At 40.5% G+C, this 27717-nt stretch overlaps 1 pseudogene; it reads left to right on the top strand.

The window, feature by feature from the left end:
• The window catches only part of LOC124776181, a 54641-nt pseudogene that overhangs the window by 17845 nt on the left and 9079 nt on the right, over window positions 1-27717 (top strand).

Raw genomic sequence — 27717 nt, forward strand, 5'->3', positions numbered from 1 at the left:
GGCTCTGAGCACTATGCGACTTAACTTCTGAGGTCATCAGTCGCCTAGAACTTAGAACTAATTAAACCTAACTAACCTAAGGACATCACACACATCCATGCCGGAGGCAGGATTTGAACCTGTGAACGTAGCGGTCACTCGGTTCCAGACTGTAGCACCTAAAACCGCACGGCCACTCCGGCTGTCCAGGAATAGGTACTAAAATTATTTGTCCGTTGATGACCTCACAGCTTAGAACACTAAAACACAAATGTTAATTGTTTGTTATGTGCCCTGATAGAGTTTACAACTGTTTACAGTTCACGATTGGTTGTTGGAGATTGGGCGTTACTCACATAATGTATTTAGTGCACAGTGTAGAAAAAGGCAGTTTCCAGAAAAGTAAACAAGTGTAAAGGCAAAAGTTTCACGACAGGATGTTGTGTCACCATACTTGGAAGACAATTATAGCCAAAGACAGAAATTTAAAAGAAACTGGCTCATTTGAGCTGCGGAGACCTAGTCGAGGATTCTCAGTAGATAATTGTTAGCACAGTAGAATTTACAAAGAGACAATGTCAGTTCATGTGAGGGAATGTTGATTGGTAAGTACCTATCAGCTTTCTCATAAAACTCACAATTTGAAGAATACACATCAAGGAAAAGGTTGAAGTCCAACAGTGTCAAATCTAGACAATAATATCGATCATCCAACAATTTTGCAAAATCCCCAGTTGTACTTACTTTACTTAATTACTTACTTACTAACCTACTCAGATTTGCTGTGTACCATACAAGGAACTGGTTTCCACTAGTTCACTCGATCAGCTGCCAAGTTCTCACCTTCCTCCAAGTCCATGCATTGAAGATTCATTGCAAAAGTTCCAAGTGTTAGAAGGACTTCCTGTACATCTGTATCTGTCCATTGATTTCCACAACAGTGTTGATTTTGGGATTCTTCCACCTTACATGCGTAGAACATAACCTGCAATCTTCAGTCTTCTTTCAACAATAATTTTGTGCAGGCTGTCTAGATGTTGTATTCTCAGCACTTCATCGTTTGTAACTTGGTTGGGTTAACATCTTCAGAATTCATCTCTAGCATTGTTGGTGAAAAATATGGAGACTGTGTGCTGATTTTACTGACATTTCCCAAGTCTCACACATATAAACGATAAAGGAGTACAGTCAAAGCTTTGTTGACATATTACAGACCTAATTGCCATATGGACTGATTTTCCAGTTCTGCTGGTGATTTCTGCATCTGTGACCTCATTATTACATATAAAGCTACCGAGATATGGAAATCTGTCAACATCTTGTAGTATCTTCTATTGCACTGTAATCGGGGAAGAGATGAGTAATTTCCACTTACTTTGCACATTCTGTTTGCCTTATCTCTATTAATTTTCAGCCCTACACAATAGGGCATTTAATGAGAAAGCAGATAAAAATTAACTTGATGCCTTCCAAGGAGACGGTCTCTACTAAGTCTCTACTCCTTCAAGTCTGACTATGTAACAGTAGACCAGACATGGTTTAAATTCAGAGAAATAGTATCGACATCAATTAAGAGATATATACCAAATAAATTGAAAGGATACAAAATAAATTAAAAGGATGGTGCACAAAATATGTCAAAACTCAGCTGCAGAAGCAATGAAAAAAAGCATGTAAAAGTTTAAAAGAATGCAAAATCTCCAAGATTAGCGATGTTTTACTGAAGCTCGAAACTTAGGGTGGGTTTCAGTGCAAGATGTGTTTAATAGTTCCCATAGTGAAACTTCGTTTTGAAATCTGGAAGAAAATCCAAAGAGGTTCTGGTTGCATGTGTAGTACACCAATGGCAAGACGCAACCAATACCTTCACTGCGCAATAGCTGTGGTAATGTTACTGATGACAGTGCTACTAAAGCAGGGTTACTAAACACGGATTTCTGAAATTTCTTCACCAAAGACAACAAAGTAAATATTGCAGTATTCAAATCAAGAACAACTGCAACTGTGAGTAACTTAGTAGTAGCTCTCCTCAGTGTCATAAAGCAGTCATTAAAGCAAAAGCATTTTGCTGGAGCAGGTTCTTAAAATTTCAATCATCAACTTTCTCCTCCGAATGTGAAAATATTTTGTTAGAGCCCTCTTATATAGAGAGAAATGATCTTTTAATAAAATAAGAGAAATCAGAGCTTGTACGGAAATATTGAAGTGTTTGGTTTTCCTCAAATGCTGTAGGGGAGTGGAATGGTAGATAAATAGGTTGAGGGTGGTTTTCTGCTGTAGGGAAAACATGCGCGCGCGCGCGCGCGCACGCGTGCGCGCACACTCACACACACACACACACACACACACACACACATTCTCACATGCGCATGCATGTCTCCTTATGCTGTGGTCGCTCAACTGCCAGCTCTTTACTGGCCCACAGTGAGTGTTCTGGAGTGAGGTGGGGCTTTGGAGTGGGGTAGGATGGGGTGGGTTGAGGCAATGTGAGAGATGGAGAGAGATGGGAGGGGTTTGGAGGGAAGCATTTAGTGGCTAGTGGTAGAGTGGGGAGCCATCTGTGGGCTAGCTAGGGGTGCAGGCAGAGGGGTCAGGCGACAGACAGCTGGGCACTCATAGACTAGGGTGTGACGTGAGATAACAGCACACAACTAGCTGATTTGGGGGAGGGAGAGGGGGGGGGGGGAGCGGCGTGTGTGTGTGTGGGGGGGGGGGGGGGGAAGGCAGGGGGGCTGGGAGTTAACTTGGATTTAGGCCAGGAAGCAAAGGATGTGCTGTATGGCTACGAAAGTTGAGTATTCTTAAATAAGATCAGCTGGTGCCAATGTATTGGAAAGTAACTGGCACACAAAGTGCAATTGTGGCTCCTTTTTCTTTGTGAAAGAAGAAAAGAGAGAGAAATCGTCTCATTAGCGAAACAATGGCAAGAGACTACTATTTCTTGTTACTTACACTGCTGCTTTCTTTGATAATGATCAACAAGAACCAAATAATAGACTGTGTATGAGAGAAAATGTTCTGAACGAGAGTTTGTTTCATTTGTATAACATTTTATTCCATCATAGATGCTGCACTTACAGTTTCATATATGCATTGCAGCAGCAGACACAATAAAAGTAGCAATCAGCAGTGCTTAGTTTGTTGAATGGGTGAAAAATATGCCACTGTCCCAGTTCCACATATCCCCAAAATTTGATTCTGCCAAATTCTGTACTCTCTGAAATCGAATGTTTAATCCAAAGATGAAAGTGAACAAGTTTGATGCAGTATTGCTAATATTGTTTATTACTCATCTTGCTGAATGAAATGCATACCGTGTCCTTTCTGAAAGGTTTGCAGAAGTAATGCACATACACACACACACACACACACACACACACACACACACACACACACACACACACACACACACACACATGCGCGCAAATGCAAATCACACATACATGACCACTGTCTCTGGCTGCTAGGGCCAGACTGGGAGCAACTGCACATCATGGGAGAAACAACGGTCATGTGTGTGTGTGTGTGTGTGTGTGTGTGTGTGTGTGTGTGTGTTTTGTCCACTTTGGAAGAAGACTTTCTGATCGAAAGCTTACGTGTTTAGTAGTCTTTTTGTTGTGCTTGTCTGTGACCTAACATCTCCTGTATACTGTGAATAGCAATGTATCTTTTTTATAATATGGTCATTATTCCAGCCTAGATGTTCTATTGTTTGTTTCCTTTTAAGACCTTATAAAGACAGTTACTGACAATTTCTTTTTTCTTATTGGAGAAAAGTAAAACCATATGGGGGCCAGAATTAGATTGTAAATGAATATGGAATAGAGTATTTTTATTCTCCCTGTATGCAGTGTCACACTTCATTTCTGGCAGCACCACCTTCTCAACACATGACTGTCCCCCACCACCTCACCATAGTCTTCAAGTTATATCCTATAGCACTTCTGTGTGGACAAATAGATGAAGGATGTAGTTTAAAACAGTATAACTAAACTTAACAGTCAAACTGCCCTTTTATAGAGACTGCCATCATTATTTAAACATACTAAACAATATCAAATAAGTCAAAAGAAATTTTTTTTCAAAAGAGCAGAAAATTGTAGTGAAATTCATGAAAGGATTGTTTTAAATTGTTATATCTTAAATCAATAAGTATGTCAGCATTTCCCAGGATTTTCTGGCTTAATTAAGACTAGGTCATGCCACCACAGTGGTCAGACAGTGGACTTGCCTTCGAGCGGACAACGGACCCGAGTCCCATCGGGCCACCAAAATTTGGCTTTTCCTCGATTTCCCTAAATGATTTAAGACAAATTCTGGGATGGTTCCTTTAAAAAAGATGACATTCGGCTGAGAAAGCTAATTTCTGTGGCAGGTCTGATGACACAGTGCTGGTGGAAGCACGAGTATTTCAGAGCACACCATTCATTGCACATTGTTAAACATAGGGCTCTGCTGCAGACAACCCCTGTATGTTCCCATGTTGACAACACTGTTGAATTACAATTTCTGTGGCTCAGGAGCATTGAGATTGGGCAGTGAATCAATAGAAATGTGTCATCTGGTTGAATCATTCATGTTTCGCATTACACCTGCTTGGCGGTTTTGTGCACATACACTGTCAACAGAGTGAATTGGTGCTTGAAAGGTGCACTTTGCTACAGACGTAGGCCAGTGGGAGCAATATTATGCTATGGAGGACATTCACCTGGTCTTCTGTGGGTCCTGTGGTAGTAACTGAAGGCTCCATAACAGCTTTGTTCTGTGTGAACATTATTGTGCACTGTCCGCACCCTGTCCCTAATGAAGGTGACATGTTTCAACAATATGACTTTCAGTGTCACGAGGCCAGAATCAAATTCACCCCTTCTGAATCTGATGGAATACATCTGCGATGCTATCAGATACCAGTTCTGCACCCAGAAACCACTGATCTCCAATTTATGGGAATTACATGACCTGTGCTTAGACATGCGGTGCTGCATAATGCTGGGAACATACCTCACATAATGCTGGGAACATACCTGAAATTTGTTGAACTTGTCCCACACAAAATCACTGCTGTATTGTGTTCCAACAGTGGACAAACACATTATCAAACAGGAGGTCATAGTGTTTTGTCTCATCAGTTTATATATTCAATGCTTGAATGAAAGGTGTGCTCTTTTCCTTTTTTCTGCCATTGCATGTATGTGTAAAGCAGGATGTTCTACCATTTGGGCTTGTTTATATGAAGGCTGTCAGCGTTAACCACCGGCACAGATACTAAATGCTCCTTTTGTGAAGACCTTTTATCTTGAGAACACTTTTAACTTTGTTTCACAAATGGCAGCACAGTTTCAAGAAAGCTTCTTAATTTAATGTAATAGTTAAAATAATACCTTCAGCAAAAGATGTGTGTGTTGGAGTGGGGAAAAAGATTGGAGATGTATGCAGTTTAATTTTTGTAAATTGTTAAGAAGGTTAACAGCTTGGCATGCTAAGATAAATTCAGACATTCTCTAAAAAAAAGAGAAAAAGATTAATTTAACAGAATCAGTGAGGTATACAAATATAACAACAGACTTGTAGAACCATTATTTTGTAGGTTAGATTAGATTAGATTCAGCTTTTGTTCCAAGACCCAAAACATGAGATGATTCTCATGGGTGAGTAACATGCCAGAAAGTATAACATAAAAAATATAAAACATTTGAATACCCTGATCGTTTGTCAGGAGATTGTCAAACTAGGTGAATACAATACAAACTGGAACAGCTAATATTTTCAGAATTGATACGCTGTCAGACTCAAACATTGTTATGCACTATTAATAAATTTATCAAACAAAAAGTACATAATCTTGACTGTTATGACAAAGTGCTCTCAGAACTGAAATCTAACAGACATTCTTATTTAAGCTGGCCTAAGAGCCACTGTTAAGATATTCATCTATAGAGTCTTTCAAACTCTGTTTAAACCATGCTTTATCTGATACCAAGTTTTTAATGGTGTCTTTCTTCCACAGATAAATTGTGTTGTAATGCGAGGTTTTAATGAAGATGAAGTGTGCAGTTTTGTGTAGTTAACAAAAGAGAGTAATGTTGACGTAAGATTTATCGAGTACATGCCTTTCAGCGGCAACAAATGGAATGATGGGAAGATGGTCTCATTTAGTGAAATGCTCCAAATAATTAGAAAGCAGTGGCCTAATTTTGATCCTCTTCCCAATGGGCCCAATGATACCTCAAAGGTACGTGCAGTATTACATATGAACATACATTGAAAATAATTTAATGTTTATGACTTACTACCAATCACAAGAATACTTCACATCTGCTGGTGGTATGAGAGATGGACTGGTTTAGTTATATATTTCTCATATCATTCAGTAAGTCTGTCCTGGCCTGGGTTTCTCTGTAGCTTTTCTGCAACTCTCCCCATTTCCTAAACCTTGACAAACCTTTTCTTTCTTCCCTTTTCCTTCCCCTTCATTGTTTCTGCCAGAAGAAGAAGCCACTGGCTCCGAAAGCTTGCACATTTCCGTAACTTTAAGGGGAGTTAGAAGGGGAAAACATTCTTTTTCACTTTTTCGGGCTTTTATCTGATTATAAAATTTGCAATTTTCCAAATAAAATGAGATGTATATTACTTATAAACTTGCGTGGGAAGTATTTTATTTTATTTTCTAAAATATAATCTACACCAGTTGAAAATGTTAAAATTTTTACATGCATTATTTCAAGACCTAATAAAATCGGTAATTTTTTATATACAGGGTAGTCCATTGATCATGACCGGGCCAAATATCTCACGAAATAAGTGTCAAACGAAAAAACTACAAAGAACGAAATTTGTCTAGCTGGAAGGGAGAAACCAGCTGGCGCAATGGTTGGCCTGCTATAAGGCACTGCCATAGCTCAAACTGATATCAACTGTGTTTTTTAAAATAGGAACCCCATTTTTTATTACATATTCGTGTAATACGTAAAGAAATAGGAATGCTTTAGTTGGACCACTTTTTTCGCTTTGTGATAGATGGCACTGTAATAGTCACAAACATATGGCTCATAATTGTAGACGAACAGTTGGTAACAGGTAGGTTTTTTAAATTAAAATACAGAACGTAGGTACATTTGAACATTTTATTTCGGTTGTTCCAATGTGATACATGTACCTTTGTGAACTTATCATTTCTAAGAACGCATGCTGTTACGGCGTGATTACCTGTGAATACCACATTAATGCAATCAATGCTCAAAATGATGTCTGTCAACCTCAATGCCTTTGGCAATACGAGTAATGACATTCCTCTCAACATTGAGTAGTTCGCCTTCCGTAATGTTCGCACATGCATTGACAATGCACTGACGCATGTTGTCAGGCATTGTCGGTGGATCACAATAGCAAATATCCTTCAACTTTCCCCACAGAAAGAAATCTGGGGACGTCAGATCCGGTGAACGTGCGGGCCATGGTATGGTGCTTTGACGACCAATCCACCTGTCATGAAATATGCTATTCAATACTGCTTCAACCGCACGCAATCTATGTGCCGGACATCCATCATGTTGGAAGTACATCGCCAATCTGTCATGCAGTGAAACATCTTGTAGTAACATTGGTAGAACATTACGCAGGCAATCAGCATACATTGCACCATTTAGATTGCTATCGATAAAATGGGGGCCAATTATCCTTCCTCCCTTAATGCCACACCATACATTAACCTGCCAAGGTCGCTGCTGTTCCACTTGTCACTGCCATTGTAGATTTTCCGTTGGCCAATAGTGCATATTATGGCAGTTTAGGTTACCGCTGTTGGTGAATGATGCTTCATTGCTAAATAGAACGCATGCAAAAAATCTTTCATCATCCTGTAATTTCTCTTGTGCCCTGTGGCAGAACTGTACATGACGTTCAATGTCATCGCCATGCAATTCCTGGTGCATAGAAATATGGTACGGGTGCAATCGATGTTGATGTAGCATTCTCAACACCGACGTTTTTGAGATTCCCAATTCTCGCGCAATTTGTCTGCTACTGATGTGTGGATAAGCTGCCCCAGCAGCTAAAACACCTACTAGGGCATCATCATTTGTTGCAGGTCGTGGTTGGTGTTTCACATGTGGCTGGACACTTCCTGTTTCCTTAAATAATGTAACTATCCGGCGAATGGTCCGGACACTTCGATGATGTCGTCCAGGATACTGAGCAGCATACATAGCACACGCCCCTTGGGATTTTGATCACAATAACCATACATCAACACGATATCGACCTTTTCCGCAATTGGTAAACGGTCCATTTTAACATGGGTAATGTATCACGAAGCAAATACCGTCCGCACTGGCGGAATGTTATGTGATACCACATACTTATATGTTTGTGACTATTACAGCAGCTGGCCAGAGTGACCGAGCAGTGCTAGGCACTACAGTCTGGAAACGCGCGACCGCTACGGTCGCAGGTTCGAATCCTGCCTCGGGCATGGATGTGTGTGATGTCCTTAGGTTAGTTAGGTTTAAGTATTTCTAAGTTCTAGGGGACTGATGACCTCAGAAGTTAAGTCCCATAGTGCTCAGAGCCATTTGAACCATTTTTGACTATTACAGCCCCATCTATCACAAAGCAAAAAAAGTGGTCCAGCTAAAACATTCATATTTCTTTACGTACTACATGAATATGTATTAAAAAATGGGGATTCCTATTTTTAAAAAATGCAGTTGATATGAGTTTGACCTATGGCAGCGCCATCTAGCAGGCCAACCATAGCACCATCTGGTTTCTCCCTTCAAGCTAGACGAATTTTGTTCTTTGTAGTTTTTTCATTTGATGCTTATTTCGTGAGATATTTGGCCCGGTCACTATCAATGGACCACCCTGTAGAAAGCTGAGGATTGCTGTGTTATAAAGGTTAAATTATGTGTTTGTATTGGTAGCACTGTCAAAAATAGTATCGTATCTTTTCATAGTATAAACATGCTTTGTATATCGAAGTGCTAACGTTTTTCCGAGGAAAAGTGACGAATAGACTGGTAAATCTCTCAAAAAGTATGACTCCAAAATGAAGTGTTTTTAAGAAATGTGGGTTTCATGGTAATAAAATTTTGAATAAAGAGAAACATTGTATTCAGCATGTGGTGTGTGAAGTTACAGACAATGAAATACTGGCAAACTCATGAGTATCTAGAGAAACACCCATTAGTGCTTCGAAGATTAAAATAAAACATAGTGATAACACAGTTATCTCAAAACAAAACTCATGTAAACGGTAGGTTAGGTTATATTCTGATACATTTACACATCCTAATAGGGATGTTATGTGAATGTGTGTGCTGTATGTATGTGGAGGGCCAGTTAGTTTCCATGAAGACATTGAGGTATCAAATGGACTAGCCAGGAAACTTATCATTAATTCTGCCAGTTGTAAATATACTCATTCATTTTGGAGTTCTGATAAGTGTAAAGATAATTATTTTAAAATAAATATTAGGTGGTCTTATGGATTGAGAGCTATTGGCAAAGGACACACTGCAGCAGAAACAATGTGTGTCGTGATGTATATGCCACGCCCACTTTGTAAAATGGACAAGTATGCAGGATTTATTGGAGCTGCTGTGAAATCAGCTGCATGTGAGTCAATTAAGGGTGCTGCAAATGAAGCTGCTGAAATAAACGATGGTATGATTGACATATCAGTAGCTTTTGGGGCACTTGGTAGAAGTGCAGCTGCAGTTCTAAGAATTCTGTTGCTACAGTGACCAGTGTGGATACTGGAAAGCTAATAGATTTCCAAATTTTAACCAAATATTGTTAAAAGTATAAACCAGGGAATGAAGAAGGGCATATCTGTGACAGAAATTATGAAGGACAACTAGTCGTACGGAGGCCTGTGCAGCTGTTGAAATTTATAATCGATCTGTAAACTAAAGGGGAGTGTGTTACACTAAGTTCTTAGGTTAGACAGACTCAAATAAATATAACAGTGTAGTAGCCACTCAGCCTTATGGTGAGAAGCTTATCACAGAAATGGAATGTGTTGGTCATGTCCAGAAGAGGATGGGTACCAGATTGAGGAAATTGAAACAAAGTTTGAGAGACAAGAAACTTTCAGGTGGTAAGACCATAAGAAGCAGGCTGACAGACAACATGATTGATGAACTACAACAGTATTATGAGATTGCCATTAGAAATAATACTGAGGATTTGTTGAAAATGAAGCAGGCAGTATGGACTACCTTCTTCCAGAGACTGTCAGCTGATGATAAACCAGTACACCATCTTTGCCCTCCTAGATCTGGTTCATGGTGCAATTACCGCAATGCCCAGTACTCAAACAGGTCATACAGCCATAAACATTCTATCCCAGCAGCAGTTGTGGATATCATAAAACCTGTTTACAGAGACCTGCCAATCCTGAATTATTGAAGAAGTGTCTGCATTGTCAGACTCAAAATCCCAATGAGTCGTTCAATAATCTTATAGTGTCAGTGTCATCGTAACTGCCGTCTGCGTCACGTCTGCTGTGCAGCGAGCTACGCTAGTTTAAGTATTAACTCTATTTTTCTTACTTGTCACTTCTTCTTCCGTGTGTTTTTGCTTTTAGGAAGCTTTAATTGTCGAGTGCTAGTAATAGCGTTCCATAGATTTTGTGTTTGTTTTGAATACAGTCAGAGAGAGTCCGTATAGTCAGCCATAGTGCCAGTAGTGCTAGTGTTTGTTTTGAATACAGTCCAGAGACAGGTAGTGCTATTTTCATTGTTTTCTACAGGAAGTATCTAGTAACCACAATTTAGTCAACTATCAGCCGCCTTTAGTGAATTAGCAGTCTAGTTATAAGTTGATTAACTCTCTACAGTAAATTGATTTCTTAGGATGGATAGGATGTGAGACTGCTGTGTACGGACACAGGAGGAGCTGGCCACTGTTCGCGAACAGCTGAACGTGTTGATGGCCGTGGTTAGCCGTCTTCTGGCTGCTGCCTCGGAGTGTAGTGGCAGTGGGGAGTCTGGTGCGTTGCATGGTACACCCCAGGTGTTACATGCTTCACCCACTGACCCTGCTGTTGACACATCTTTGCGGGTACCGGGCGCGGTTGGGCCACTCTGTTCGCAAGGGGAGTGGCGGGTTCAGCGGCGTTTATGGCGCACGAGGCGGAGGGTCAGTGTGGAGGCTGGCCGTGTGGCATCGTCCGTTCTGCCTGTGAGTGGACATGTGGCCACTCCTTCAGCAAGGTCCGAGCAGGCACATGGGGGGAGGGGTTTATTAGTTATTGGGAGCTCCAACGTTAGGCGGGTGATGGAGCCCCTTAGGGAAATAGCGGAAAGGTCAGGGAAGAAGGTCGGTGTTCACTCTGTCTGCTTGCCGGGGGTCTCATCCGAGATGTGGAGGAGGCCATGCCGGCAGTGATAGAGAGCACTGGGTGCACCCGACTGCAAATTGTTGCTCATGTCGGCACCAATGACTCCTGCCGTCTGGATTCAGAGGTCATCCTCAGTTCTTACAGGCAGTTAGCAGAGTTGGTGAAGGCGGAAAGCCTCGCGGGGTGGAATCTGAGCTAACTATTTGCAGTATCGTACCCAGAAACGATAGTGGTCCTCTGGTTTGGAGCCGAGTGGAAGGCTTAAACCAAGGGCTCAGACCACTCTGCGGAGATCTGGGGTGCAAATTTCTCGACCTCCGCTATCGGGTGGAGAAATGTAGGGTCCCCCTGAATAGGTCACGTGTGCACTACATGCAGGAAGCAGCTACAAGTGTAGCGGAGTATGTGTGGAGTGCACATGTGGTTTTTTTAGGTTAGAGAATTCCCTCCCTAGGCCCGAAAAGACACCTCCTGAGATGCGGAAAGGTAGGAGTAGACAAAATGCAACAGGGAATAACAATATTAATGTGCTAATAGTAAACTGCAGGAGCGTCTATAGAAAGGTCCCAGAACTGCTCTGATTAATAAACGGTCACAATGCCCACATAGTACTAGGGACAGAAAGTTGGCTGAAACCAAATGTAAACAGTAATGAAATTCTAAACTCAGATTGGAATGTATACCGCAGAGACAGGCTGGACAATGAAGGGGGAGGCATGTTTAAAGCGATAAGAAATGCAATAGTATCGAAGGAAATTGACGGAGATCCGAAATGTGAAATAATTTGGGTGAAGGTCACGGTTAAAGCAGGCTCAGACATGGTAATTGGATGTCTCTATAGGCCCCCTGGCTCAGCAGCTGATGTGGCTGAGCACCTGAAGGATAATTTGGAAAATATTTCGAGTAGATTTGCCCATTATGTTATAGTTCTGGGTGGAGATTTTATTTGCCGGATATAGACTGGGAGACTCAAACTTTCATAACGGGTGGCAGGGGCAAAGAATCCAGTGAAATTTTTTAAGAGCTTTATCTGAAAACTACCTTGAGCAGTTAAACAGAGAACCGACTCGTGGCGATAACATATTAGACCTTCTAGTGACAAACAGACCTGAACTATTTGAAACAGTTAATGCAGAACAGGGAATCAGCGATCATAAAGCAGTTACTGCATCGATGATTTCAGCCATAAATAGAAATATTAAAAAAGGTACGAAGATTTTTCTGGTTAGCAAAAGTGACAAAAATCAGATTTCAGAGTACCTGACGGCTCAACACAAAAGTTTTGTTTTAAGTACAGATGGTGTTGAGGATCAGTGGACAAAGTTCAAAGTCATCGTACAATATGTGTTAGATGAGTATGTGCCAAGCAAGATCGTAAGTGATGGAAAAGAGCCAGCGTGGTACAACAACCGAGTTAGAAAACTGCTGCGGAAGCAAAGGGAACTTCACAGCAAACATAAACATAGCCAACACCTTGCAGACAAAGAAAAATTACGCAAAGCGAAATGTAATGTGAGGAGGGCCATGAGAGAGGTGTTAAATGAATTCGAAAGTAAAGTTCTATGTACTGACTTGGCAGAAAATCCTAAGAAATTTTGCTCTTATGTCAAAGCGGTAGGTGGATCAAAACAAAATGTCCAGACACTCTGTGACCAAAAAGGTACTGAAACAGAGGATGATGGACTAAAGGCCGAAATACTAAATGTCTTTTTCCAAAGCTGTTTCACAGAGGAAGACTGCACTGTAGTTCCTTCTCTAGATTGTCGCACAGATGACAAAATGGTAGATATTGAAATAGATGACAGAGGGATAGAGAAACAATGAAAATCACTCAAAAGAGGAAAGGCCGCTGGACCTGATGGGATACCAGTTCAATTTTACACAGAGTATGCGAAGGAACTTGCCCCCCTTCTTGCAGCTGTACCGTAGGTCTCTACAAGAGTGTAGCGTTCCAAAGAATTGGAAAAGGGCACAGGTCATCCCCGTTTTCAAGAAGGGACGTCGAACAGATATGCAGAACTATAGACCTATATCTCTAACGTCGATCAGTTGTAGAATTTTAGAACATGTATTATGTTCGAGTATTATGACTTTTCTGTAAACTAAAAATCTACTCTGTAGGAATCAGCATGGGTTTCGAAAAAGACGATCGGGTGAAACCCAGCTCGTGCTATTCGTCCACGGGACTCAGAGGGCCATAGACACGGGTTCCCAGGTAGATGCTGTGTATCTTGACTTCCGCAAGGCGTTCGATACAGTTCCCCGCAATCGTTTAATGAACAAAGTAAGAGCATATGGACTATCAGACCAATTATGTGATTGGATTGAAGAGTTGCTAGATAACAGAACGCATCATGTCATTCTCAAGGGAGAGAAGTCTTCCGAAGTAAGAGTGATTTCAGGTGTGCTGCGGGGGATTGTCGTAGGACCGTTGCTATTCACAATATACATAAATGACCTTGTGAATGACATCGGAAGTTCACTGAGGCTTTTTGCGGATGATGCTGTGGTATATTGAGATGTTGCAACAGTGAAAAATTGTACTGAAATGCACGATGATCTGCAGCGAATTGATGAATGGTGCAGGGAATGGCAATTGAATCTCAATGTAGACAAGTGTAATGTGCTGCGAATACATAGAAAGAAAGATCCCATATTGTTTAGCTACAATATAGCAGGTCAGCAATTGGAAGCAGTTAATTCCATAAATTATCTGGGAGTATGCATTAGGAGTGATTTAAAATGGAATGATCATATAAAGTTGATCGTCGGTAAATCAGATGCCAGACTGAGATTCAGTGGAAGAATCCTAAGGAAATGCAATCCGAAAACAAAGGAATTAGGTTACAGTACACTTGTTTGCCCACTGTTTGAATACTGCTCAGCAGTGTGGGATCCATACCAGATAGGGTTGATAGAAGAGATAGAGAAGATCCAACAGAGAGCAGCATGCTTCGTTATAGGATCATTTAGTAATCGTGAAAGTGTTACGGAGATGTTAGGTAAACTCCAGTGGAAGACTCTGCAGGAGAGACGCTCAGTAGCTCGGTACGGGTTTTTGTTGAAGTTTCGAAAACATACCTTCACCGAGGAGTCAAGCAGTATATTGCTCCCTCCTACGTATATCTCGCGAAGAGACCATGAGGATAAAATGAGAGAGATTAGAGCCCGCACAGAGGCATACCGACAATCCTTCTTTCCACGAACAATACGAGACTGGAATAGAAGGGAGAACCAATAGAGGTACTCAAGGTACCCTACACCGTCAGCTGGCTTGAGGAGTATGGATGTAGATGTAGATGTAGACAAAAAAATGTTTTTCTCGTAATGAAGGCACTAAAGTGGGGGTCAGTTATGCTGTTATTGCTTTTAATGATGGCAACATTGGTAGCGTGAAAGTGCTACAACATATGGGAATTAATTCTGGAGCAAACTGCATCAGAGAATTTGAATGGATGGGCAAGGTTTGCATTGGTAAAGCAAAGTATGCAGCACAGTTGGCCACTACGGAGTCCAGAAAGAAGAAAACAAGAAAAAACTTAAAAAAGATCAAGAGGATGATATACAGTATGGTGCAGGGTGCTTCTGAGTGACTAAAAATAAAATGATAAGCATATATTGAGTTACAGTCTATTAAAACTTTAAAAACTCTTCCTGAAAATTTACATTTTCTCTTGCATTTTTCCCTAAATCTCAGAAACTAGCGAATTCAAATTTTCAGGGAGTAATAACATACGTATCCTGAGTCTTCTTAACTAAAAGAAAAACATAATGTTATGTATAAATAAAATTATTTAGAATAACATACAAAAAAGTACACAAAACTTTAACTGTGTAATTAAAAAATTGTATTTCCAAAAGCAGTGGCGGAAATGCAATTATTGTAAGACTCAGAACATATAGTTTAATGTGCTGTAAAAGTTTCTTGTCAATGGCTACAGTTGTTCCTGAAATACGGGGAAGTTAAGTCACTAAATTTAACATTGTCAGGATAGGGCGTTCAAACTCCCCTTAATGCACGTTTTCTCCTTCCTCCACTTGGTAAGCGACACATTTATAGTATTTTCACAACAGCAGTAGCTATTTTCTTACAATTTCTTTTTGCCGGCATACCATGTCCCGGGCTTCAAGGGATGTGTGGGATTTATTACCTCAATGAGTGAACAATTCTGTGGCACTTGCAACCGTTTACGGATAACAGCTGATGGCAATTTGGAGGTGTGTCTCTTTGGGAATTCAGAGATATCTCTCAGGTGAGTGATGAAACATAGAATAATCATGTCCAAGTGAAAATTCATGTGAGGAAACCATAAAATTACTAGAAGACTGACAGACTGATCAGTATTTTACCTTCAGGAGGTGAAATTCCAAAACTTCTTATAGACACATTCGTTCCTCTTGTCCTCACATTAGTCGTGGAGTCCGAGTGACCTTTCAGACCTTCAGAAACTTATCCCTCTTTCCTCTCTCATGAAGAAACTGATAGTTCCAAATGCTGAGTATAGAATAATACTTTTAAACTGTTTGCCATGCACATTAGGTATGTGGTTGGTATATGGAAGAGATAAACTGCAGTTAAATCCAGCAGGTATGAAATGAGTAATCTTTTCTTGAAGTTTTCAGCTTGCACCCTCCTCCCTCCCAGACATACAAACCAGATACCTCTAGCTAAATAATTTGTGAGTATATATAATTTGCCTCTGTCAACATCATGTTACACTAACCTATTTGTGAGATTAAATTAAAGGAAAGTAATCAGGACTGGAAATTATGTAAAGACATTTTTAGCTATGTCCCTAGGTTGTAATAAAGTTAACACAGTATTTCTGTCCATGTGATGGTAACTATGATTCGCCAGCCACCGTTGCCAAGCGGTTCTAGGCGCTTCAGTCCAGAACCGCGCGACTGCTACGGTCGCAGATTTGAATCCTGCCTTGGCTCAGATGTTAAGTCCCATAGTGCCCAGAGCCATTTGAACTGTGATTCATGATTATCAGAGTCTATATGTTCCAAATAAAAATTGGAACTTCCTGTGTATAAATGTACAAATTATTAGACAATGGGACCAACAACTGACACTTTTAAATTGATGACTAGACTAAGAGATTAATAATAGGAAAAAAACTGCAAGATACTTTGGCGATAAGTTTGTTTCAGGACAAGGTACGAGGGGTGGGGGGGTGAGAAGAATCAGGTCTCTCTTTGTGAGCATAACAGAAATCCTTTATCAACCCAAGGTAAAATAAGATATAAAAATACAGGGTCAAACAATTAAGTATCTTAAAAACCAAATGACTAATAAAATTGAAAGCTAAGAAAAGTAAGTTCGTAGTAAGTAGGGTGAAACACAGGGGGCTGCAACATATTGCCATTGCTGTTTGACTTGTCTATCAAAGAAAAAAGAAATGGATCAAAACAAAATAAAAGTGAGAATGGAAATGTATCAGAAGCAGATAGGAATAAGCAAGGAACATATTCTTTAATAAATAAAAAAAAAAAACTGACATGTGAGGCAGATGTTCCTACAATTTTATGTTCAAAGCACAGCAGTCTGTGAAAGCAAAATATTTATGACATTGAAAAAAGAAAATCAGTGAGTGAAAAGTGTGTGTAGGTGAATTGTGGTGAAAGACTGGATATTGGAACTTCTGTTAGGCTGCCCAGTATTAGTTAACTTGGTAGTAAAGGAGCAAGTTTGCAAGGGCAGATAACTGTTTGACTACGTAAAATAGAGTGGGAGTATGGAAAAGCTAGTCCAAGATAGGATGAAAAAGATAACAGCAACTTAAAAAATGAATTGATAAGTTACCATGAACCCCATTCCAATCTAGTGAATGCAGTGGTTGACAATATCTTGTGACATTCGCCTATAAGGCTCAAACAATAATTGCTAAATAAAAATACAAAATGTTGACAAGACTGTATCTAAGCTGTCACTCTCTTCTGAAACAAGGGTGTTTAAACCAACAAACACGCAGGAAAGCAGGGACAACTCGCACACTAGAGAAGGATGGGCAGTATCATTGAAGGAGTGAGCATAAACCGTGTGGAATATGTGTGGTACAAGAAATGATAGTAAGAAAAAAAAGGAAGAAGAAGAAGAAGAGGAAAAATGTTGATCTGGAAACAAGGGAATAAAAATTTGCCACGTGAAGAGACAATATGGTACTGTGCTGATGAGTGTGTACAAGTGGTGATATACAATATACATTGATAAAGGAACTCTGCATTGGGCCCAGAAGACCACACAATGCTCTTCGAGAGATGTTCTCTACTATATATCTATGGAGAGTTAAGGGGTCAGTATACAACTCTCCAGGCTGTTATCAACTTTCAGAAGTTGAAGACACTACTTCTCACTTGAGTAGCTCCTCAGCTGGAACTACAAGCAGTGTGTACCCTATTCCAGTCTGTCCACCGAGCAGAATTTCCCGGCTCTACAAGGAATTGAACCTGATCCCTTTCTATGGCACGCCTGTGGCATACTGACTGCATAGCTGTGGCAAGAGTCATAATATACACTTGTGAACAATTGAGTTATAACTATTCTGTTTATTGGGGAGAGAGTATGTATATTGCCACCGTGAATGAAATAGTTTAGTGTATCGTAACTGGAATGTATTCAGACCTCGTACTTGTGTGAGAACGCAGTGTCTTAGACACTTGTAGTGTTTGTCTTAGCATGAACTAACCGGTGAGCCTTACTTTCTAGTATTTTTAATTATATATCATTACTGGTGCCTCTGGCACTTTTGTGTTGCAATAGCTTGCAATAGCAAACATTGAGTCAACCATGGTTTTTGGATTAGAAGTAGAGGTCAGCTGGGTTGACATTGGGAATAGAGTGATGGGAAGTGGACAATAATCAGTTATATCGAAGGGTGCATTATTTGATATGTTAAGGTTAATTACAAAATGTGGAGTGGAGAATTTTTCACGTTGAGCAGAAGTAAGTTTACAGGACCAGATGTCAAATTACACATGATCAGTGTGAATCCCTATAGTCAGCATGAACACTGGCACACAGAATATTTTTTAGGTAGCCTTGCTGTATATAAAAAATCAGATTTGTGCTGAACTGTCATGAACAAACTGTCACTTCTCTGGAATAAATAGACTCTGATTTGTTAATTACATCTGTGTAAATGATAATATATAGGAAAAGGTAGAATGCTGCTTACTGTAGAGGAGACATGTTACATTGTAGACAGGCACAATTAAAAAGGCACTTACACAAAGGTTTCGGCCACAGCCTTTATCAGCAAAAGAGATACAGAGAAACACACACATTCATACACACAGACAAGCACATGTCACACACATATGACTGCCAACTCCAGCAGCTTGCCTCTAGCTGCTGGACTTGGCAGTTTTTTTTTTCTCTGTGTGTGTGTGCGTGCATGCGTGCACACGCGGTGTGCTTGCTTGTGTGTTGTGCCTGTGTGCAACTTTGTTTTCTTTACGGTAAATAGTGATCTATCTTTCCCTGCACTGTTGATATTCCTACCTGGAATTTCCATTGTTTAATCAGTGTAAATAAGAAGGACACAGTTACATATATTCTGTCACTTGAAGACTAATACATGAAGTCAGTGGACATTATTTTTTATTGCAGAGGATCTTTGTCACCACTAATTATTAATTTTGTGTGCCAGTTAATTAGACATGGTTTCATCCTTTCCTGGATGTGCCCTTTTTGTTAAATCTTCCTTCAAAAGATCTGATTTACTTCAAGTTAATAAACCTGAGTATTCTGAAAAAGGAGGTGCAGCTTGCAGCTGCAGTGTGACAGTTGATCACAGGGTGATTTTATCACTGCCATATCCTGGGTACCCATGGCTCGAGACACTTATTCTATAAAGGTGTGTAGTCATTGGGCTTTCTTGTACCACAGCGTCAAAGGTGTAATGTGAGCAGATTTATTCAAGGAAAATACTACCACAATCAGCAGAGTGAACTGCTATGGGCAACAGGATATCATTGACTGGGGTTACCACTGACTAGCATGGCTTTAGCAGTGAACAGGTGGGCCACAATGTAGCAAATGACTCACCAACTCAGTGACAGTCAATAAACAGTAACCATTCATGCCACTGGGAACTGTCACCTCTTTGTGGGATACAAAGATGCAATCTGCACACTGCTCGTCGCAGTTACAAAGATTAGCATTGGTTCGGAACAGCACCAGGGGATGCTCGAAGCATGCAGGAAGGTCGTCTGTCTGATGATTTACGGTACATATTGCCAAGGGGGCAGGGTGCAAAATAAGGAGTGATCAAAAAACTTCCATTTGAAGGCTGCTTAGTTCAGATCAGTATGCCACACACACACACACACACACACACACACACATATCCATCCGCACATATAGCCTGCTTGTGTCTGTATATGTGCGGATGGATATATGTGTGTGTGTGTGTGTGTGTGTGTGTGTGTGTGTGTGTGTGTGTGCGAGTGTATACCTGTCCTTCCCACCCCCCACCCCCTCCTAAGGTAAGTCTTTCCACCCCCAGGTTTGGAATGACTCCTTAACCTCTCTCTTAAAACCCACATCCTTTTGTCTTTCCCTCTCCTTCCCTCTTTCCTGATGAAGCAACTGTGGGTTGCGAAAGCTTGAATTTTGTGTGTGTGTTTGTTTGTGTGTCTATCAACATACCAATGCTTTCGTTTGGTATGTTACATCATCTTTGTTTTTAGATATGTTTTTCCCATTTGGAATGTTTCCCTGTATTATATTATATATCAGTGCTTTCCTCTCCCACAACTATCCTGCAGACCTTGTCCACAAACAGATCTCCCAAGCAATACATTCCTCCCCACCCAACAACAATGTTACAACCCCCAGACCACACAGAAGCATCCCCCTTGTCACCCAATATTATCCTGGCCCAAATACATCAACTAATTACTCCGCCACGGATATGAATTTTCAAGTCAAGCCCTGAAATGAGATCATCCCTTGACAATATTCTCCCCACACCACACAGAGTTGCCTTTTGCCGACCCCCTAACCTCTGTAACTTCCTTGTCAAACCCTACAATATTCCCAGACCACCTTCTCTACCCAGCGGTTCCTACCCCTGTAACCGACCCCGATGCAAAACCTGCCCCTTGCATCACCCCACAACCAACTACTCCAGCCCCGCTACTGGTAAAACATACACAACTCAAGGCAGGCCCACATGTGAGACAACACGTCATTTATCAGCTGACATGCCTGCACTGCACAGCCTTTTACATTGGTATGACGACAACTAAACTGGCTGAGCGCATGAATGGGCACAGACGAACTGTCCGCCTAGGAGATGTCCAATACCCAGTAGTGGAGCATGCCCTCCAGCATAATTCTAGGGACCTAGGAACCTGCTACACCATATGTGCCATTTGGCTTCTCCCACCCAACACCAGTACCTCGGAACTGCGGAGATGGGAACTTGCACTCCAACACATCCTTTCATCCCGCCATCCCCCTAGACTGAACCTATGTTAACCAACCTCACTCCCATTTTGCTCTTTAGTCTTCTCCTCTTTCCCTTTCCTCTTTAGCCATTCATGCATCTTTTCATCCAACATAGTTGCGTTTATCTTTATACTATGTACCTCTTTACTTCTGTATTCATCCTCCTTGGTTTGAAGCTGGCACAGTAATTACAGTAGAATATCTTTGGCTTCCCTCTGACATCCATGCCTCCGTCTTTGCTACCCTCCCTGTTTACCTTTCACCTGTTGCTTCATAACCTGGATTGTGAATAACTGAATCCACTTTCCCTTCTTCCCCTTTTTTCCCCTCTCTCCTCCCTGATGAAGGAACGAAGTTCCGAAAGCTAGGATACGTCAATTTTCTGTTCTGTTTTGTGTATCTATCGGCTGTACTGAGCTGAGGTAAGTACTGGCCAGGCCCTCTATCTCTTTGTTAGTATTTGTTTCATATATATAAACACACACACACACACACACACACACACACACACACACACACACACACACACACACGCACACACACACAGACAGGGTGATGCGTATTATCATTTAAAAGCCTCCAAAGCACTGTATATGACCCTGAGACAAGTAATTTAATACAAGACACATGGGATCACAAATGTTGGATACGATACAAATGTTGGGAAATGTGTCAAAAGCGAATGACAAATGTCACCAGATGATGTACCTTGCCATGCTTGCAGTGGTTGAGCCTCTCGGCCTGTCACACTTGATCATCCCAACCCAAGTCAAGTATTCATATCATTGTGGCTACGGACACACGTGTGCGACTTTAGTGATGGTGTTCAGGATTTGAGTCTTGCATCTGGCAGGCAGTATTCTTTCATTGTGTTAAACAATTATGTATTTATATTGAAGTTTATTATTTTATTTACCGGCCTTGCAGTTTCCTTGATTTCTTGCAAAGTACAGTACAATGAAAACCTACCATATTGCCTAACAAGTAGATGAGTATAAACTTCAGAATAGCATCATTGCCATTAAATGACCTATGTTTTCTTTACTAACTAATGTCTGTAAACAAAAAGAGAAGGGACAGAAGCAAAGAACACAAAATCAGAACTGCTTTTGCTTGATTACAGCAGGGACAATAATTTTGTAACATCTACATTTACAACAGATCATATTTACAAAATGTTTTCGAAATTTGCTCTGTTTGCTCAAATGAAAGTATTGCACTGCTCAATCATTCCTTTACACTCAGCCCCAACTGCTGCACATGCTGTGGGGTATGTCATCTGGTTACATCATATGTTCAGTGTTTCTCACCAATTTTTGGGGTATTTTGAAATGTACAAAAAGGCAAATGCAGAAAGTTATCACATTTTGCTGCACATTACCTGCGTCACAGAAAAATAATGTATACAAATCTTCTCAGATTTGCCACTGAATAACTTTGTGCAAGCCTCACAATATTTCACCAACACAACTGTTCGTCATCTTCAGGTAGTGGTGGGTCCTGTCATCACTGCTGCAAGATGTGACTGGTGATATTCGCACAGCAGAATTGAAATTTGTCAGGCTAGAAGCAGGAGTACGACTGTGTGGACAGGCACTCCCAGTTGGATGGAAATGCCATTCATAGTAGCCTTCTGCTTATGTGTTGTGAGCAATGACTGCACTTCTGGACACTCGTGTGGTTAAAAGCTGAATTAACTCTCTGCAAGGTGCTGCATCAGGTCATACATCTGGTTTCTACTGTGTTAATTTCATAGCAGTCAGTGCTGGATTCTGGGCAGTCCTTAGTCAAAATTCCATATTCCTGTTGGTAAGATTGCCCACCGCATGGACACATGCCTCATTCTTAAAAACACAATCCTAGAGTGATGATGCTGAGGATAAAATTTCAGTCCTCTTGGGAAACGTGTGGTGCCCTGTATTCAGGCAGTGCTCTGCTACCACTAATTTACTGGGTGGCATTTTTGTCAGCGCTGTTGAACACAGTGTTCTTGCACAATGTGAGGTGTCTGCCCTATATAAGATTTCCCATAATGGCATCAGATCTTATATATGATCTGTGTTTTCTAAGGTCAAGATTGTCTTTAACTGAACCCAAACAATTCCTTAGTTTTGCTGGTAGACGAAAAACACACTTGATTCTGTTTCTCTTAGCGATTCTTTCTATTTTTGAAAACATGCCACTGAAATATGGTAGGAAAGCCATTTGCAGTGCTTGTCTAAGTATCTTCATTTACATCCCTACACTGAACTTGCTTTGCTCAGAACACATTGCAAATCTGTTTACAAGAATAAACATTCTGCTGGAACACTGTTCTTAGGTGTTACAGTTCACCAGGCAGACTGTCGGTATCTGAGATCACGTGTGTTCTATGTGCCAGGGAGTGTAAGACACTACCACATTGTGCAGGGTGATGGCAACTTTTGGACCGCAAATATAACTCTGCATGTATCAGTTTGCAGTAGAGACTATGCCCGTGTTCTGTCAGCTTTTCTTCTAACCGTGACATCCAGGAATGGTAAGCTACTATCTTATTGTACTTCCACAGTGAACTGAATATTCAGATGGAGCGAGTGCAAATGCTGCAGGAACATAGGTAGTGTCTGTATTATGTGGCCCACACCACAAATGTCTCTTCAGCATTCTGCCAGAACCAGGAATGTTGGATATTTACTAAGGGAAATAGAGGATCTCCCATGGGAGCACTGTCCACTTGATCAAAGTAGTTGGTGTTACATAAGAAATAGGATGAGGTATGCACATGTTTAAACAGCACCACAATTTCTTTCTCAAACTTGCTGCTAATAACCTCTAATGAGGGCTGCAGGGGCACTTTTGTAAGTAATGATATAACATTTGAGCTAACTAAAAGATCTGAAAGTTCTAGTTTAAGCATCTTCAGGTATTCTATGAAATCCTCTGAATTCTAAATATGATGGTCATAGTCCTCCACATGATAAATTTCAAAGCTGTCACGTGGAAATTGCCAGTTGCATCTTGCAGCAGTGATAGTGGAAATCACCACCACCAGAAGATGCCAAAATGTTGTGTCACTGAAATATTGAGGGAGGGACTTGCATAATGTTATCTGGTGGGGAACCCAAAGTGTTTTTGCAACAGATCTATCAGGCAAGCCTGAAAATTCACATATACTCCAAGCAGTAAGTACCTGTTGTAAAATGGTCACATTAGTGAGCTTGGCAATTAATTAACAGTTTATCAATAAATTTGGCGTCATTTTGCAAGAAATTGTGCTATGTTCCACTACTCCCTCTTCAACAAAACTAATGTCAGTTTCTGCTCCACCTCTTCAGCCCGAGATCCTATGTATACTCTTGAGCATTTGTGTAAGATACCTGTTTATTTATAAAAATAAAAGTAACTTCTATCATGACTTTCCCATTCTTGTCCAGTGGGTTTGTTATCCTGCTGTTGCCTACTGCAAACTACAGGATTACTGTTGAAGATTTCTGCAAAGTTTTTCTTCCTTTTTAGTGTACCAACATTTCACTGTGTGGTAGTTGCCTGGTACTGTTTAATGGGTGTTTTAACTGTTGTTTCAGAGATGCAATACGAAGCAAATGCAGTGAGGATGACTTGATTGCCATGATTGGGGCAGGAGTGAGTAGAAAGAAGAAACAACATGCAGGTAAGATACATTACAGCAAATGTAACTCTATAGATAGAAAGAAAATTTCTGCTTAACAAGTTATAGCTAACATAAGAGCAAAATAGAACGAAAAACAACAGTGATAGAACCTGTGTTTTTTGTGTAAAATTGGATTTAATTTTTTATTTAGTATTCATTCTGATTAATGCCCATTGGTCAACAGTACATTTCAGCCCTAGAATTTGGTTCTGCAAGGTCCACCAGATAACCATATATGGCTGTTGTAACTCCTTTATTGGACTTCAGAAGTTTTCCAGCAACAAATCTTTTTTTTTTTTCTTCTTTCTTTCTTTCTTTTTTTTTCTTTTTTTAAAAAAAGCTAAAATGCAGAAAACATCATAAAGGAAACACTCACAGAAAAGCATCAGTGTCCTTGAAACAATGGAAACTCCAGTAGGAATATCAACAATGTTGGAAAAGACAGATTACTACTTACTGATGAAGGCTGTGGCTGAAAGCTTTATGTAAGTGTCTTTTAATTCTGCCCATCTGCAGCCTAAGGTATCTTCTTTATGGTCTTTTCCTTCATTATTCATTAGTGTTCTTTGTTTTTATTGCTGTTTAGCAAGCATCGTGTGGTATATAAGGGATGTGAATAGCATCAGATGTTGAATATCACTCTGGAGGATATGAAGGTGCTGCATATTGGTGTAGACAGCATTATCTGATGAGAGTTTGAAAGAAACCTCATTGTGGATGTCCATTTGGTCGCCTGGTTAAACCTTGCAACATTTGTATTTTTTGAGTATTTGGATATGACAGTGGCCTGATGTTGGAAAGTAAGGGCATACTCATCATCAATGTTCCAGTTGACTACATCAGACCACTACAAGGGAGCATCACTGTGTAGTGTACTGAGTACATTGTAACCTGTTCACGACTGTGACTGCCATCTGAGAACAAGTACAGTAAACTCTCGTGCAGCTACACTTTTGGCTAGCTAGATTGACACTTGACAAGTTTCAATTTGCGTGCACCTGGAACCAAGCATTTGCTGGTGTTTTTTTGGCAATCTACTGCTAATCAGTGCACTGGTGAGTGTCAAAAGTCCAAGTATTGTCAATTCGTGCGTGTGTTGGTTGAAGCTCTAGTGTGTTTCTTATTCGTATTGCATGGTTTCATGCCACTGCCATCTATTGGAACTCCTTGTAAGTACAGTACATACAGTATTGTTCTATGCAGCGCAACATAGCCCTGTCGAAACTGACAATTAGAGTGCGCCGCCTAACACTTTCCACTTGTTGTCGGTACATCAAAGCTGAGTGTTTAACAGTGAACGTACAACACCCTGTTGTGTTGCCACATGGGCTTGGGTAGAACAGAGGAAATGGCATAGATGTATTGAATGCTTTCATTTGATGGCTGCCACAGCCTGGTTTCAAAAGTCAAAAGTTTGTCTAGTGCATCTCGAGTGTTGTCAAGTTGTGCATCTGTGTGTTTCTGATTTGAGGTTTTGTGCTCCCACTATGTGCCTTAAAGTGTCCAGAGATAAAAGGGGCCAAAAACCATAAAGGACTCAGTCGAGTGTCTGTAAAAAGAACACTGAACGTGACTATGGGCATGAAACATAAAACGAATGTGATCTTGTTGGAAAAAGAGCTTCACTCTTTGCAGAGAATTGATGCTGGTGAGCCACCCACAGAAGTGGCTGCAGAGTAGGAGTACAATTACTGATCGGAAGACAAATCGATCAGGAATTGAAAAATTTTGTTCCATCCAAACATTGGGCAGCGCAGTGAAATCTTGAAAAACAATGAGAAAAGGTGCACATCCTCAGTCAGAAGAGGCATTATTTTTGTGGCACGAATAAATAAGAGCCAAAGGTGTGTCAGTTTCAGGTCCTCTAGTTTGTCAAAATGAGCTGATGAGCTGATTGAAGGAAAGAAGCAAGAATTCCTCGGAAGTAATGGCCGGCAGGATCGTTTCAAGAAGCGGCATGGCATCCATGAAATTGCCATCAGTGCCAAATCATTATCTGGGGATGAAGCTGCTATGCTGATTTTAAGAAGAAACTGCACACAATCATTGACAAAGGATGTTATACTGGCAATCAACTTTACAAATGTGATGAAACTGGGTTGAATTACAAAATCCTGCTAACGAAAACCCTTGCCTCTAAAGAAGAAGAAATGGCTTCCGGATCCAAAAAAATTAAAGATATATTTACTGTCCTTGCTTGCAGTAATGCCACTGGCAATCATAAACTGTGTCTTACTTTAATTGGCAAATCCAAAACACCAAGAGCATTTAGACACCAACCAACCAGCTTTGCCACTGAGGTACACGAATCAGTCTTAAGGCATGTATGAACAGTGCCATCTTCAGAGAGTGGTTCCAGGCAGAGTTTGTTCCAGCTGTAGTAAATTACATGGCAGGAAATGGACTTCCTTGAAAAGCGCTACTTCTTGTGGACAATGCTCCTTCTCACCCTGGTGATCTGCAAGATGGGGATATCAAAGTTGTATTTCTCCCACAAAATGTCACATCTCTATGTCAACCGATGGACCAAGGTATTCTTGAGGCGATGGAAAAACATTACAGACGCAAGATGCTGGAATACTTAATAGATGTGATTGATGCTGCAGATGATTTTGTGGAAGCTCTTAAAAAATCGATGTTTTAAGTGTCATTCATTGATTGCTGAAGCTTGGAGTCTAATTCCTCCACTTCCTCTTGTTAGGTCTTGGAAAAAACTCTTAGATCGTAAGGCAACCTAAGTGGTGGGAAGGAGGAGGCAACACCGAAACTCAAGCTGACATAATTTTGGTGAATTTACTGGAGAAGCTGGTTGTAAAGACACACACTTCGGAGACATTGAAGAGTGGATGGAAAATGGCATTTTTTCATGTGACTGAGGATGAAATCGTCCAAATTGTGACTGATCATAAAGCGTCAGAAGACTATGTTTCTGATGATGAATCAGAGAAAAATATTCCTCACACATTCTGTTACGAAGTGATCCAAACTGCCCTGGAGTACATCAGCCAATAGGAGGAGACGATTTATCCTGAAATAGTTTGATTTCAACGTTGGAGATGTATTGTTGCAAAAATAGTTTCTCAAGCAAAAAAACAAAAAAAAAAAAAAGACATTTGTGACTTCGTTACCAAAAAATAAACTCTAATGAAGCATCCTAGAACTTCTATGTCCATAACTTAAAAAGTTTTTTTTTTTTACTTTTCTTAAAAGTTCCTCTAGACAGACTTTTCGTTCCTTTGAGTTATCTCTAGATTTGTTTCATAATTTTGTTCAGTAGTTTATTTT

This window comes from Schistocerca piceifrons, chromosome 2 (assembly GCF_021461385.2).
Source record: "Schistocerca piceifrons isolate TAMUIC-IGC-003096 chromosome 2, iqSchPice1.1, whole genome shotgun sequence".
NCBI classification, from domain to species: Eukaryota; Metazoa; Arthropoda; class Insecta; order Orthoptera; family Acrididae; genus Schistocerca; species Schistocerca piceifrons.